Source organism: Pteropus medius, unplaced genomic scaffold (assembly GCF_902729225.1).
Source record: "Pteropus medius unplaced genomic scaffold, Ma_sr-lr_union100, whole genome shotgun sequence".
NCBI classification, from domain to species: Eukaryota; Metazoa; Chordata; class Mammalia; order Chiroptera; family Pteropodidae; genus Pteropus; species Pteropus medius.
The window spans coordinates 13,085,803-13,100,884 of NW_024354499.1; the positions used below are offsets into that span (position 1 = coordinate 13,085,803).

The 15,082-nt window shown below is 33.1% G+C and overlaps 1 pseudogene; it reads left to right on the forward strand.

Annotated features, from left to right (window-relative positions):
- Positions 1–788: 788 nt before the first annotated feature.
- LOC120594650 (uncharacterized) lies at positions 789–907 on the forward strand (annotated as a pseudogene).
- The last annotated feature ends 14,175 nt before the right edge of the window (positions 908–15,082 follow it).

The window sequence follows — 15,082 nt, forward strand, 5'->3', positions numbered from 1 at the left end:
GAGCTCACATGACTCAGTAACAACAAAAAAACGAATGATGCAATCAATAAATGGGCAGAGGACCTGAACAGACACTTCTCCCTAGGGGACATATGAATGGCCAACAAATATATGAAAATGCGCTTAACATTGCTAGCTATTATAGGGAAATGCAAATCAAAACCACAATGAGATACCATCTCATACCTGTTAAAATAGCTATAATCAACAGGACAAGTAATAACAAATCCTGGTGAGGATGTGGAGAAATAGGAACCCTCATACACTGCTGGTGGGACTGCAAATTGGTACAGCCACTATGGAAAACAGTATGGAGGTTCCTCAAAAAACAAAGAAATGATCTACCATATGATCCAGCAATCCCTCTACTGGGTATTTACCCCAAAGACTTGAAAACTCATATTTGTAAAGATATTTGCACATCGATGTTTATAATGGCATTATTCACAGTACAAACAGAAACTCATGGACATGGACTATAGACTAGTGGTTATCAGAGCGTAAAGGGTGGGAAAAAAGGAAGGAGGTAGACAGGATAAAGGGGGTTAAATATAAGGGGATAGGTGGAGAGTGAAATGGGTAAAGGGGATCCAATATATAGTATCTGAAGGAAACTGGACTTTGGGTGGTAAACACATAATAGAATATATAGATATCAAATTATAATGTACACCTGAAAATTATATAATTGTATTAACCAATGTTACCCCAGTAAACTTAATTTAAAATAAAATATAATATAAAATAAAATAAAATAAATAAAATAAAAATAAAAAGAATGCCTTCTGGTCTATGGCCATGTCACCCTAAACAAGCCTGATCCCATCTGATCTCGGAAGCTAAGCAGAGTAGGGCCTGGTTAGTACTTAAATGAGAGACCACCTAAGAAGACCAGGTGCTGTAGGCATAAAACATAAAAAAATAAGGGATTGTAAACTGACAAGTCCTTGCAATCTGTTAGGTCAACCTAGGGTTGCTTTGCCTGAAAAAACAGATAAATAAATAAGAATGCCTTCTGGCAAAAGAACAATAAAGTCATCATATCTTTGAAAACTAGAAAAAATAATAGAATTTTCAAAAAGAACATTTTTAATTGGAAAATTCGAATTTCCTATAATATTGACAAACAAACGAATATTTTTTTAAAATTTAGAACACACTAGCTTTTCCATTTTTATCTTCTGGTTAAATCTCAGGTTACATTGGCTTATTAAAACAATATTCTGTGTAACCTAAAGCTATCTATTCACATTCTATAATAATCTTTTCTCTATTGTTTTATGAGCACATTTTTTCACTAATTTGACTAGAATGAAATTTAATCTTCTTTGTTTGTTTTCTACTTAACTAAGAATAAAAATCTCTTTTGGAATCTTTCCTTGGAATTTAATCCTCACAAAATTCTGGCAGAACCCAAACTCTAAGCTGCTCTCCCTTAACAGCCAAGGCTTATTGTCTTAATTTACTCAACTTCTCACCATTCCTCAAACCCTCCGGTCTCTGTGATTCCACTTGGAACATCTTATTCTTTTGGAAATGAAGGTGCGCACTTTTTCCTTTGTCTGATAATCTCTTATTTTACATAAATCTCAATTTATTTGTCATCTTTCTTATAAACACATGGGGCCTGTTACCATACATAGTAAAATTAGCCTGTTGGTAAAACAAATAATAAAATGACAATAAAAATTAAAGTATCTGTAATAAGCATATAAAACGCTTGAAATTCTAGACTGCAAGTACATGGGTCTTTATTGTGATATGCTTTATTTTTCTGTACATTTGATTTTTTTCAAAATTTAAAACAAGACCCAAAATAAAAGTTTATAGCAATATAAATCCCCAAAATTACCATTGAAAACAGTTTGGGTATTTTTTTTTTCATTAAGTATTCTTGAAGTGTTTGTTTTATGCATAAAAAAATAGATTTGGTGGCTTCTAATGTTATGTTTAATGCTGCTGTTGATGAAAGTCAAAGGACAATATGTGCAAAAAAGTTTATATATTTTTACTAAGAAAATTTATAAAAATTAAGAGTATTTAACATAAAGAATTATTTATCTCTTATAAATAATTAATGAAAGCTTATACTTATGGTAACCAGTGAGAGTACCTAAAATCATCTTTTTAGGAATTTCTATGTCTTTGAAATTATAGATCAAAAGCTCCCTAATCACAATGTTTGATTGATAGGCAAAAATTCACAAATTGATCATTATCTCCTTCCTTTGACTTTCAAACTAATAAGCATCTGTGCTTGTTTCTAAATGTGTTTTCTATTCATATAAATAAGAATTAAATTTGCTGAGAGGTTAGATGAGATCCTTGGGAATTTCACAGTGACGTTTCTTGTGCATCTAATTTGGTACAATTAATATCATTTTCAAATTAAGGATGGAATTATTTAAGGTACGTATTCATCAGGGGGTAATGTAAAAGTATTTGAGATAAACATATTTTTGTCCCCTAGAGGAAATGTTTATAAAGACAACGGGTGGAAATATAACTACTCTATATCTAATATAAAAATAGATGGAGACCATAGCATACGTATAAAAGTAAAAGATGTTGCTATATATTTTCAAAGCATAATCTTGCTTATTAGCATGAAGATCCCCACTTGCCACACAACCAAAAACTGTGGCGATTATCTGCTTAGATATGCACAGATAAATTTATCAGCATAGAATGTACATGCAAAATTTGTTTTTTAGTTTGTTATTGTATTGTGCTGTTGAAAGTATATAAAAATTCAAATCCTCAGGTAGTCATCTATAAATTTTATAAACTCTGGTATCATGATGATTTGTCATTAAATAGCTCAAAAGATTTTCTTCCCAGTCAAGTGGTTTTGTAACTTAAAATTACAAAAATCAATAACCTACTATTTCCCTGATCAGATTATAGTCTTTAAGACAATAGAAATTATAAAAGTAGTAATTAATATACGCAATGGTGTGATATACTTTTAAAAAGATATATTAATTCAAAATGTAAATAAAAAATAATAAGTATCAACATTTGAAAGGCTCATTTATATTGATTGTTGAGACTACGAGATCTGCTATCTTATTAATTGGTGACTATTTAGTAACTGAAAATCATTAATAGAAACCCACAAAATACAGCCTCTAATTTTACAAACAATGTCTCTGATAAGGGGTTAATATCCAAAAAATAAAAAGAACTCATACAACTTTTTATTTTTCCCAAGAAGACACCCCAACAACCATATGAAAAGATGTTCAACTTCACTACCTATTAGAGAAGTACAAATCAAAACCACAATGAGATACCAATTCACATGTATAAGAATGGCTATAATCAACGAGACAAGTAATAACAAGCATTGAAAACGTTGTGGGCAGAGCAAAACCCTCATACACTACCGGTGGGAATGTAAATTGGTATAGCCACCATGGAAAAAAATATGGCATTTCCCCAAAAAAATTAAAAAGAGAATTGCCTTATGACCGAGCAATCCCTCTTCTGGGTATCTACCCAAAAATTTGAAAATACTTATCCTTAAAAATATATGCACCCCAATGTTCCCTGTAGCATTATTCATGGTGACCAAGACATGGAAACAATCAAAGTGTCCTTTGAGACATGATTAGGTAAAGAAGATGTGATACATATATACAATGAGATATTACTCAGACATAAGAAAAGATGAAATACTGCCATTTGCGGCATGGATGGATCTTGAGGTTACCATGCTAAGAAAAATAAGTTAAATGGGAAAAGCTGAGAAACATATGATTTCACTTAAATGTGGATAGAAAACTGAAAGCAACAAATGAACAAGACAAACAAAAACTCAGACACAGAAAACAGTTCAGTGGTTATCAGAGGGAAAGAGGGGAGAGGGAGGCAGATAAGGGTAAAGAGGGTCAAATAATTGGTGACAAAAGGAAATTCGACTTTGAGTAGTGAACTCACTGAACACAATATACATATGACATATTATTGAATTGTATACTTGAAACCGATATAACTTTAGTAACCAATGTCACCCAATAAATTTAATTAAAAAATAGTTTGTCATATAGATATTTATATCTTCTGTATCTAAACTATCTTTGCTTTAACTTTTCAGACATAATTATGTCAATAAAATTATTTCTCACCATAATATTAAAATTTAACTAAATTTTTATCATTTAATTTTATACTTTAAATTTATATTATTGAATCATCTATGATATGTTTTGTAGTATGATATGATACAGGGCTCTTGCAGTTATTTATATTTATTTATTTATTTGTTTGTTTGTTTGTTTATATTTGTTCCAAGTGACATCATTAATAAACTTCTTTCTGTTTTATTTATCTATATTATGTTAGGACTTAAAGTTTTAGTAAATATAACTTCAAAATGAATATCTACATGTGATGTTTCTTTTTGTAGAACTTTCCAGATTATTGTCATATATATTTAGTCAGAGGAAACTAAAATAATTTTAAATCATTTTATAAAAGCATAATCATGTTTCTAAGCATTAGTGAATTACTTAGATACTTGATTTTGTTGTTTGTTTGTTTTTCTGTGCATTTGGAAAATATGTACTTTTGTTAACTTGTGAAGCATTTGAGTTTTATTATCACCCATTAAAAACTGTAAAAAATTTTTATATTTTCTTTCAGATGACAATATGGGAAAAGTTTATAACCAAAGTTATTTTAATATGTCTTAAATCAGATTTTTATTTTCCTAATTAAATGTTTATCATAAACTTAGATCAGAATTAAAATAAGTTTAAAATGAAACAGCCACTTAGTCTAACAGTATTTTTAGTCGATTACAAAATAATATAGGATATATACTCTCTAGTTATAAATACCAGGTAAAATCACTTCTTATATTTTTACTACATTTTTTTCTCTCTTTTATAGCACTATAAAATGTAGACCAAATAATTAATTTTATATTTAATACCTAATCTTCCATTGTAGTAATCATTATCAGAAATCAGGCACCTACTAGGTCTCCTCTATCATTTAGAGTTGCTTCCACACAGTAAGTCCTCAGCAAATATCTGCCTAATGTGAATTCATGCTTAAGTTGAAATCTTTGTGAATGAAAATAAAGTACTTCAGAAGCTTCATACAAATGGAATTTTAGTGTTTGCCAATGCTTTTTCCCTAGAAACTAAGAGTATTTCTTAATCTTTGCACAAAAGAAATTTTCGTAGAAAAATGTGGAGATATTAAAACACATTTATAGATAGATAGTTCATGTTTATTTAAAACATATTATAATTACTTCCACATGAATATAAAATACCCATAACCTCGAATTGTCTCTGAAATATATTCTTAAATACAAATTGGTGGAAAAAGAGAAAACATCATTAATTAGGTCTTTTCTAGTTTTATCTTTAGTAACTAATATTTAGCATTAAAAAAACTGTGTGCAAAAGAATTCAATTGAAATTTTTAATATTTTGACTCATCAAAGTTGGTCCTACAATATTTGTAAGTCATAAAACTCATAGATAGTTTTGAAATGCACTAGAAGGGAATATATGCAAGCTTTAAGTCAATGGAATAATTTGTAATTATCCTGGGGACTCTTCAGGTATATAGTTGAAGAGCCATTATCCAAAATAGCTTGATTCAATTTCTAAGCTCCTTTCTCCTCCTAAAGACACAATTACTTTTGCGAGAAATTTCAATATTCAATGATCAATGATTTTCCAATCACTTATCAACTATTTATCTAGAATATTTTGTTCAATTGCCCATTGTGATTCTTGAACAAAGAAGGTCAAATAATAGTCCATGACAAATTAGCTCTTAAAATGGTCAGATAAGACAAAATTAATAAATAAGGATTTTTGAGAGCGACTTTGTCTAGTCTTTTCTTCTCAGCAGCAGAATAAACCATTATCATTCAATTTCCCTTAATTATCTTTGACCTTGATTTCCTCTTTAATCAATACTCAGCTGAATAATCTTTGTGGCCCCAAATGTATCTTTTGGATCATCTTATCAATAAATGCAAGGCTTAATAAATGTTAAAAATGTATAAATGTCTTATTTTTAGAGTTTTTATTTTATTTGTTATTATTTTATTTTAATTCTGAATTATTTTTAAGTTGTAAAAATTTATGTTCATTGCTGACAAGGCAAATGAAATTTTTTTCTAAACCTTTCTACATGAAAACAGTATGTATGAGGCTCAGAAAAAATACTCCCTGCCCCAGATTGAACTCGGGCTTCCCTCAATTCATGATTTCAAAAGCATACTATTTCTATTGATTTTTTTCTCTCCTGAGCTGGCTAATCAATTTTCTTTGCCATGGATCCTCAAATCTTCTGGTTAGTGTTCATCATACTTCATTTTCTCCTATTGCTTTGTCTCTTGAAAGTCTTCTTGCTATTTATTCTTTTACTTTCTTGTGCCACTTTAAAGTTTTCATCATTTTTTTCTTCTACAGGAAAATTTCATCTCAGTACAATCATTTGGTAAAAAAGATTAACAGCAAGGTGTCCATATATGAGAGAACTAGAGCTGAATTTGCTGCCTCTGCCAAGAAAACGTTCTCTCAGATTTTGTTTCTTTGCTGCCTAGTGACAATACTTGTTACTCTTTTCCCAGCTCCTCAGACTCTTGGGAGGAACGATTGTATAGAATATCCAAAAAACTATGGGCTTTTTGAACCAGAAAATCCAACTGTCAAATATCTGTTCTATTGTGCACAATTCAGGTTTAATTTTTAAAAAGGTGATTTTTCTGAAAAGGTAAAATTGTGACTGGCATGCAGATATAAAACTGAACACACTTTAAAAATTTTATTCTTCTCATTAATGAGGAAACCAGCAAGAACTTAAATATATGCTATGTTTGTGAATGTGTGTTTGTGGTGTGTGTATATGCTTACCAGTAATATAAAATGATTATGTAAGTGGAAGCAAAAATGGTTTTTCCACAGGGTAGAAAGCAAGGGAAACTGTTCTACAGAACAAGAAGATTTTGCACATCAGTTAACTACAGAAACATAAAATATTATATGGTGGCTCAAAGACTATGAAAGGTTAACATCAGAAAACCTGAAGGAATGTCTTCTAGACAAAGCATAGTTTTCCACTGAAGTATACTTTTGTTCTAGAAGTGATTTAAAGCTGGTTATTTATTTATGCCTCAACTTCCTCATCTGCAAATTATGGATTCATTATGAGAACTACATATGAGATAATGTGCACATAGTGCTTGCTGTATAGCTGAAGCTCAATGAGCAGTAATTCCTTCTCTTCCCTACTATAAATCCAGAGTACAGTACTATAGAATTGTATGAAATGCAAAGTTAAAGATTATTTAACTTTTTCCTCACACTTTTAGAAGAGATGTTTGAGACTTGCAAGAATTAAAGTGATGTGTAGATCTTTTGGCCACCTTTAGTTGAACTTTAAGTTGTGGTCTATATATCTGATATGAATTACTTTTAGCATGGTGAGGCCTAAATCATTATTTATAAGCAGGAGGGATTATTTGTATCATGTGTTACATTTATGACTTATTTTGTGCTTTCAAGTTTTTGACAATTAAAAAATCGATATTTCCTTAGTGACTAGGGTGATGTTAGATAATGGGTTTCTACATAACTAATTGTGATTTGCCATTGTTGAAATTAATTTTGTTACTTTGAGGAACATATTCAGATCCCAAGAGAAATGCGTTTCATTTTTAATAACTGATTTTGAATATGGAAGGTAAACTCTGAAGTGAAATATTACTGTATCCATTTCCAATTTTCCCATACAGTGTTTCATCAATATTACAATGTTATTGCTGCTCTTACAGCAAATTTCCATTTTCTTTGGTCTATATTCTTAGAGAATCCTTTGAAAATTTCCAATTTTACCTTTGAAAATAATTTACCTGGATGAATTTTTTTGCATATATTTTAGAATCTAGAAAACCATTAAGATTGTGTCATAAGACAAGTAGTTGCACTACTTTAGGTGATCTGGTTCATAAATACATCACTGGCAGTATTAAATATCATATGTGCTTGCTATAAAAGCTCCTTGGTCAATAAATTACATGTAAGCAGTATTAATAGCAAACATTGGTCTTATTGTTTACAGTTTGACAGTATTCCCCTGAAGACTACCTGTACTTGTTTCAAAGATACCATACTCTGGCATGCAGAGTTGGATGAATAAAATATATTTGACAGTGTTAAACTTTGCCAGAGTGATGATTGTGGAAAATAATCAAGATTAAGAAATCTCCTCATCCTTTTGTTTTCTAGAAATGGCTACTTCAAAGAAACATCTTTCCTCATAGGACTTTGATAAACTCATGTATGGCTCCCTTTGTTTCCTATTACAAAGCCAGACACAGAACCGTTTTCCATTCTTTGCCTCATAAATGGTTAGCTGAACTGCTTGTCCCCACTGAGCAACAGGAACAATATGTTTATTAACCAAACTTTGGTTAAGATTGTCTTCTTTTCTCAAGTCCCCGAATTTTGATCCACCTTCATCGGCTTGAGCCATCACACAGTCCCTCTCGAAAATAAGCTGACCTTAGGAGAAAATTTTTGCTGGTCAACTGTCTGATCATGATACACTTTCATCCTGCTTTCATATACATGGGTCTTTGTATCCTTGCTTAATAAGAGAAAATTGCTTTTCATTCAATGTTTGAGATGCTTGCAGATCTTATGGTCAGAGCATTTTCTCTACTATAATAATTCCTTTTGTCCTTTTTATAACAATTCTTTTTTGAATAAAGTAGCTCCTTAATAAGTTTAGGGTTTTTTTGTTTGCTTTTTTTTTTTGGTTTGTTCAACAGTCTATTACATACCTAGGAGATAAATTTGGGTTGGTCTTCCACTGTATCATTCATGCCTGTGTTCTCCTCACTCCTATCATCTTTAGTTATTACTATCTTTAATCTGATTAGGCTGGTACCTTTTCTATGCAATTCAAGTAGTCCAGGAAGATGATTCCTATTTAAAACTGTCTTTCACTGCCTTGTTTAGTATTTGAAATAAAATGAGCAATAGAAGAGTACCTTAATTGAGTCTCAATTCTGTCACTTTAATTTGTTTTGCCTCGGGACAAGTTTATTGATTTGATTGATCCTTAATTATCTTATCTAAGCAAGATAGTGTTAATATTATTATGTCTACCGTAGATGGTCTGATATATATATTTAACAAGGTTAGTATATAAAAGTGTTTAATAATTTATAAATCACTATACAGATGCAATCAGTTATTACTTTAGTCCCAATCACCCTTATTAAGATCAATAATTCTGGATAGGATATTTCCTTCGGTGGCTTCTTTTGCAGTTGTATTATAGCACTTTCTTCATTTCTTTAGTTTATTTACGTATTCCTATGGATTTTTAGCTAGCTACTATATGATAGCCTCATTTATAGAGTACAGTGAAAGCCAGTCAAGGATAGCAGGTCCAAGATTTCTGCAGTAAGGGCGAATTCCTCTTGGGCCTTAGCAAAATAACCCTATTTTTCAAAGAAAAAAAAGCATCAAAGAAAAAAACATCAAATCAATAAAACTTGAGAGAGCCTTGGATTAGGGATCTAGGGAGTCTGTGTTAACTAAATGTTTCTTTATTGAGAGATGAGAGTATAGCAAGCCCTTTCACCAACATTTGGAAGAATAACCAGGTGAATGAGAGTGAGATTATGTCAGAAGCCATTAGCTTTCTCCAAATATTCCATGTGCCGTGATATTGAGACTACTAACTCTGGTCAAGTTTGCGTGAAAGCCATGTTTGTGTCTTTTCAAAGCCAGAGCATTTAGGCTTTCTCTGGTTCCTCTATCCTTATCTTGCTCTTCCACAGTAATCTAGAAAGCCGCATGAGCCAGATACATCACCCCTGTTACTATCGATGAAAATGTTCTATGAGCGATATTTTACCATATATAGTTAGACTTCTGGGGCTTGGGAATGCTTTGATATCACAGCACACACTGGCCTAGCTTGATCGGGAAGAAGAGGACAGGTTAATATTTGAATATTTTAAATGGAGTAGCTTCCAATAATAATAATTGCTTCGTTAATATTAAAGCTTAACATAAAAAGGTCTTGAAGAGGAACTAGAATAAAGAAAATAGCTACTAAATGACAACCAGTATGATGAAGATGTTGATGTTGATGATGATTAAGAATCAGGGAGTATGCACTTAGATATCTAAATATGGAGCTCAGAAGTCTGCGTCTGATATTTGAAAGACTAACTGGAGAAATAAAAAGAACTTGCTGCCATCTAAGACCATGAGTGCATGGGTAAGAGATCAATAACTCACTACTGCCTCCTAACTCTCCCCATAATAACTGGATACCAACTAGTGTGTTTAGTAACAATGACTTTCAGAAAAACAAATTTGCATGGTTGGTCCTTTCTGCATAATTTCCTATATGTTAAAAAAAAAATAAAATGTTATTCTACTCCTAAGTGAAACAGCAGATGTTACATGTCATAAGACTAAAGTTCTAGGTCTGGTGTTGGCATTTATCCAGTCTCATCTCTGGTCTTAATTTATCCTTTAAGGTCTCAATTAACTAATTAAAGAATTAGAATTATTGTTTTCTTCTCAGAAATATGATTCTAATTTTAAGCTAGGAAATTTATTGGTTTATTTCAGAACATAATATTATAAAACCTCGGAAAAACAGGTCAGGGGGAGGTTCACTTCTAAAATAGAAAATTTCAGATATACCCACAGATCTGATAACTGCAACATGTGTGGACTCCCTTGCAAACAATAAAAAGATCTATAAATAATTGTTTTTTTCAGTATAACTTACAAATATTCTATAAAAAGTAAATATCAAATAACTGCCAAATCAAACAGCATCCTGTATGTGTCTATATTAAAATCAAAAGCATTTCCATATTACAGTACTTGACAGGAGAAACAATACTAACCAATTTCTGGATAATAGAGAATATCCATAATTAATTTTTTCTCTACAAACAATACTTGACAGGCCAATAGTATTACAAAGTCTTCCATACCACTCATTACACTTTAACTGAAATGCTGGTAAAGTAGAGGGCTAAACTCAAAATTTAAGAAGAGATTACATTTTTGCATTTAACTAGATGCTTTGGGTTTATATTATAATTAATAGAGACCAGAGGTTCTAAGGTCTATTAATGTTATGTCATGTTGATCAGCTACAAGAGCAAAGATTAACATTGTCACATTGTAAACAATGTACCATATATGTGTACCATGTGTGTTTTTCTTTAACTACCATAAGCAAATGTGGGAGCAACAACAGGCTTTACTCTAAGTCCCAGCTAAGCACCAGCATCAATTATGAATAAAAGAAACTATAGATTTTAGTCTCCCAGTTTTCCAGTCTCCCACTTTTATTAGTCAACTTGGACTACCAAAATAAAATACTACAAACTTCATGGCTTAAACGACTGAAATTTATTTACTCATAGTCTGAAAGCTAGAAAGTCCTATATCAATATCTGGCAGTGTTCGGTTTCCAGTGAGAGGTCTCTTCCTGCTTGCAGCTGGCAACCATCTCACTATGTCCATATATGACAGAAAGAGAGAGCAAGCAAACTCTCTGTTGTCTTTCCTTATAAGAACGCTAATTCTATCAAATCAAGGCTCCACCTTTCTGACCTCATTTATCTTCTTTCTTACTCCAAATACAGCTACACTGGGTGTTAGAAATCAACATATAAATTTTGAGAGGGCAAAATTCAGTTCATAGCATTAGCTATTGTATCCCCTTGACTGAGGCCCCTGGCATGTCAGAGCAGAGAAAAGCTGTCTCTGAAGTGCTTTACCTAAAATCCCGACTTAGTCATCAGGGTTAAGACATAATTTGTTCCTCCTCCAAAGAAGACCAACTGGAACTATTCAAAGATAAGAAACCATTGTGAAAGTCCTAGTACCTCAGGTTGAGGTTGAAGCAGACTCCCTGAACAAGAGAGACTGAGAAAGACCACACTGGAAAGGTAAAAGGAAGGGCCACACTTTGATCACATTGCCCCTCCCACAAGCCAGCATAGCACCATACCCAGAAAGGCCTCTAGGCCTACAATTTCTTCAGTGGGTAAAAGAGAATTCCAGCTTCCTCAGAACTGCTGAATGCTTCCTAGGAGGTTCACTCTACAGAGCTAAACTGGTAGCCCCATCTTACTGAGGAGCTCTATTGGCAGTTCTGTCTGATTTGGTTCCCCAGCCAACGTGCCATACTGGCTATGGAGCCCATTCTACTGCTCTGCAGAACAGGGAAGCAAATTTGCAGTAGCACCCATCTGCTGAGCATTGCCTTTATCCCGCCCTTCTAATCTCACACTTGGAGAAGCATAGCCACAGATGTCTAGCAGCTACATGAAACACTGTATGGCCCACCAAGCAAATTCACGGTCACCCCTAACTGTTGAGTATAGCCTCCAGTCCTTTTCCTCTGAGAAGTTTGGCCATAGATGTCTAGCAACCATGGAACATATCCTATAACTCACCCAGGCAGGGAGCCAAAGCAGCAGGCCTGACCAACTGTTGAGCAAAGCTTCACATAACCAATGACCTTGAGCAAACTCTGAGCTCAGCTTACTGTACTGCACAGCTGTAGAGCCCAGCCTAAAATTCTACTCAGCAGCAGAGTGTAGCTTACAGCCCTAATCAATTGTTGAACATATTTTGTGGCCTCGCTCAGGCAGAAAATTCAGCCAGTGACCTTGTGCATCGTTGAACGTAGCCTGGGGCCCCACATGACCAGTGACCCCATAAGACTATGGAGCACGGTCTCCAGCCACACCCAAGTTTAGGGTACAACTGGAAGCCTCGCACAACCATAGACCCTAGCCAGTAACCTTGACCAATAGCAAAGCACAGCCAATGGCCTATTCAATCACAAAGCCCAGCAATGGTCATTCCCAATTTCAAGGCACAACTTGTGGCTGCACCATTCACACAACATAGTCTGAAGCTCTGTATGACCACGAAGCCTGGCCTGCGGCCCCATCTCAATATAGAGTCCAATTAGTGATACTATTCAGTCAGGGAGCACAGCCTGAGGTGTCACATAACCAGGAGCAATTGCAGAGCATAGTCCACAGACCTGCCCAATTTTGGAATTCAGTGAAGGGCACCACCCTATCAGGAAACATAACCTGTGACCCCATACAACCAGAAGTAATTGCAGAATCCATCTAGTGGCTACATCTGATGTGGAATAGAGTCAACAGCCCTGCCCAATTAGGGAGCCAAATCAGCAGCCCCTCTTGAAGGCAGAGAAAGACAGCAGGCCCACCTAACCATGGAACTCAGCCAGTGGCACCCCTGACTTTAGAACATGGGAAATAATCTCACCCAACTAAAGACCCTGATAGCAAGACTTCCTGCCCTCAGATGCTATCAGCTTATCTATCTAGTACCTCAAGCTGAGCTGAATGGTGAAGGTCTTTCCTTAATTAAGCAAATCTATAAATCTGTGAAAGAAACCACTTACTCAAATGCATAGTTATCAACACAAGGAATCAAGGTCATGAAGACATACAACACCAAAGGAAACTAATAAAGCTCCAATAACTGATCCTAAAGAAATAAAGATCTGTGAACTTTCTGAGAAAAAACTCAGAAAAATCCTCTTAAAGAAGTCAGTGAACTACAATAACACACAGATACTAAATGATACTAGAAAAGCAAGACATGAACAAAATGAGAATTTAAACAAAGAAATAGAAATCATAAAAACAAAAACTCATACAGAAATCTTAGAACTAAAGAATAAATGATTTAACTGAAGAATTCAATGGAGAGCTTCAACAGAAGACTCAAACAACAGAAGAATCAGTAAACTCAAAGACATGTCATTTGGAAATATCCAGTCATAGGAACAAAAAGAAGAAATAATGAAAAAGACTGAAGAAAACTTATGAGATTTATGTGACACCACGAAAAAACAATATATGTATTACAGAATATTAGAAGAAGAAAATGAAAAAAGATAGTTTATTTAAAGAAATAATGGCTGAAAACATCCAAACCATGGGGAGAGAAATGAATATACAGATTTATGAGGTTCATAGAACCCCAAATAAATTGAACCTAAAAGTCAAAGACAAACAGGAAGAAAGCAGGAAAATTTGCAGACGATACACACCGAACAACCAATGTATCAAATAAAAAATCAAAAATGAAATAAAAAATATCTTGAGACAAATGAAAATGGAAATACAATAAACTGAACTTATGGGATATAGTAAAAGCAGTTCTAAGAAGAAAGTTTATAGGTATAAATGCACACATCAAGAAAAAATAAAGATCTCAAATAAACAACCTAACATTACACCTCAAGGAACTAGAAAATGAAGAATAACGTAAGCCCAAAATTAGCAGAAGGTGGGAAATAACAAATATCAGAATAAAAATGAATGAAATAAAAGCCAGAAAAAAATAGAAAAAAATCAATTAAACTAACAGGTATTTTTTTGAAAAGATAAACGAAACTGACAAACTTTACCTAAACTAGGTAAGAAAAAAAAACAGAGAGAATACTCAAATTAAAAAAAAAAAAAATTGGTAATGAAAGAGATACTACAACTGACATCACAGAAATACAAAGAATTATAAGAAACTAATATGAATACTTATATGCCAACACATTGTAAAACCTAGAAGGAAGTCCTAGAAACATTCAATCTATCAGGAATGAACTATGAAAAAGTAGAAAATTTGAACAGACCAATAAGGAGTAAGGAGATTAAATCAGTAATCAAAACCTCCCAACACGCACAAAAAATCTTCAGGAACAGATGCTTTCACTAGTTAATTTAAACAAACATTTAAAAGAAAGTTAATGCCAATCTTTCTCAAACTTTCCCAAAGTATCAAAGTAGAAGAAGAACTCCCAAACTTATATTATGAGGCCAGCATTAACCTGATGCCAAAGCCAGATAAGCACACCAAAAGAAAATTAAACTATTGGCCATTATCCCTTATGAATATAAATGCGAAAATTCTCAGTAATAGAAAAACAAGTTTATCTAGACGTTAAAAGGATCACACATCATGATCAAGTGGGATTTATCCCCTGGGATGCAAGAATTATTCAATATATT